We start from the raw sequence: 2,498 nt of genomic DNA, 5'->3' as shown, positions 1-2,498 counted from the left end.
GTGTATGCAGGTAGGTGTAGGAAAATGTTTCACATATTTCTTTATTGTTTGATCCAGAGTGTTTAAAGGTTTAGCTTCTGTTCCTGTCATTTCCAATTTAAATTACAGTTTAGGGATCAAGTATTGACACACTATTTCTATTTTCTGCATGGGCTTAAGTGGTAGAATGTCAAGTTTTGTAGCCCAATTAGTAAGGGACCTCATTAATGTTGTTGTTGCTTGTATGGCTAGTGTGTGGATCAAAGCTGCAACCAAAGTATCTCCCACTTTCTCCTGGATAAATGTTTTCAATATTTTGTTTTTCAAATACCCATGGTTTGCAGTTGTTAACCGGGATTTTATCTTTTTGGTGACTTATATAAAATCCATGTGTTTTTTTTTCACAATAATTTTTTTAACCTGCTGTTTTACAGAATTTTTCAATGATTCTCAGATGTGTTCCCATTCTTTCCCAGGCTTGCTGTGTACTGCAATGTCATCGGCAAAGTCTAGAGTGGTGATCTGATTAATGAGACAATCAGAGCTGAAGGGGAGGCCTTTGCATTCTTTCTGAAGATCACATCTCAAGGGATCCATGGCAATGTTAAAAATATTGGGGATAAAGAGACACCTAGCTTTACTCCAAATGTCATTACTATTTCTGGAGTTGCTTTGTTATTCTTTCCCTTAGAAAATGTTGTGAGTCAGTATATACGTCTTTTATTATGTCTCTGATGTATAGAGGAACGTTGTGCCTTTCAAGACTCTATAAAATGTGGCCATGGCTGATAGAATCAAAGGCTTTGGAGATGTCTATGAACACCACTGCTAATGAGTCTTTGTTCTTTCGTGCCCCGTTTATGATATTTTGCAGAGGAGTCAGATTTTTGAGACACCTTCATGAAGCCTTTTTGTCTCATATTAAGATTAATGAATGGTGTGAGTACTTTTGTTAATATTTTTGTGAATAACTTCATGAATGCTGTACCGATTGTAATTGGTCGCCAGTTACTAATTTTCTTAAGTTCGCTAAACGGTATATTTTTTGGTATCAATATCGACTGGTTCTTTTTTATACTTTCTGGGACTCTTCTCATCAATAACCAAGATGATAAGATTCTAGGCAGCAGTCTTGGTTGCTTGTTATGAAAATTGTTCATATAATTCAGGCCAATCTTGTCAGGCCCCACTGCTTTCTTTAAGTTTGAGTCATCGAAGGCATTAGATATTTCAAGCAGTGTAATTTCTTTGCAAAGTCCACCAATCTCTCATTCATCTGGTATCCTGTCATTTGGGGTGAATTTGAGATTTTTCTTTTCTTTTTCAATGATATCTTTATAGTATTGGAAGATATCATCGGCACTGATTTGGCAAGTGGCATCTGCTGCCCCATCAGTGATTATCCTGGCAATTTTTTTTGTGTCTTTTTAAATCATTGTCTGGTATTCCTTATAGCTGCCTGTAGTAATCAGGGGCCAAACTGGAGTGATGAAGACAACATAGGTTTATTCCAGTGGTAAATAAACAAATATAAAACTTCATCAACAGGTATATAAGTCCACCGGGAGCAGCCTGCTAGCTGCTCAGTCCCATTCACCAACTGTCATCACTCAGATCCAGTCACTCAAACATTCCACTCATGGCTCACACCAACATTCCACACAGAACATTCATACAGGCTGAGCAGCTAGGAGCAAGTAAATACAAGAGATAAATAGTAATACAAGAACACTACATATCTCTTTCCTTATAAACTGAAAACGAAACTAAACATCTTAAGTAGGCATAAAAGTACAGGATGGATAATTAGACCAACCAGCTTAAAACAACAAGCATAAAGGTAAGATAAATAAATATTCAAACATCTTAAGACTGTAAGGATAAAAGCAAAAGATGATAAAATAGTCAGTAACCCAGGGATGACAGCAACACTACATCACAAGAGGAGTAGTGACTAAGCAAGATCAAAGGGGAAGAGAAAGGTTGATTACATATGAAATAAGAAATATCCATCTCCCGCCTTTAATAATGAATTGATAACAAAACGTGTACATTTCCGTGTAGGGAAAACGCCATGTAAAAGTGTGGAAAAATGGGACTAGGACCCAAATTCCTTCCCCTAGGGGACAACACAATATAATACATGCTGCACATGGTGTCTTACGCAGGCAAGGCACACACAGCCTTGCAACCAATAAAAATGTGCTGCACACAGGGTGTCTTACGCACGCAAAGCACACACAGCCTTGCCACCACAAGGAACGTGCAGCACACAGAGGGTGTCTTAGACACGCAAGGCACAGCTTTGCAACCAAAAAAACGTGCAGCACACACGGTGTCTTACGCACGCAAGGCACACACAGCCTTGCAACTAAAAAAACGTGCAGCACACAGGGTGTCTTACGCACGCAAGGCACACACAACCTTGCAAACAAAAAAAATGGGCGGCACACAGGGTGTCTTACGCACGCAAGGCACACACAACCTTGCAACCAAACAAAACGTAATCTGGATAAAAA

This window comes from Triturus cristatus, chromosome 9 (genome assembly GCF_964204655.1).
Source record: "Triturus cristatus chromosome 9, aTriCri1.1, whole genome shotgun sequence".
NCBI lineage: Eukaryota > Metazoa > Chordata > Amphibia > Caudata > Salamandridae > Triturus > Triturus cristatus.
Note: the sequence above shows the minus strand (reverse complement) of the source record.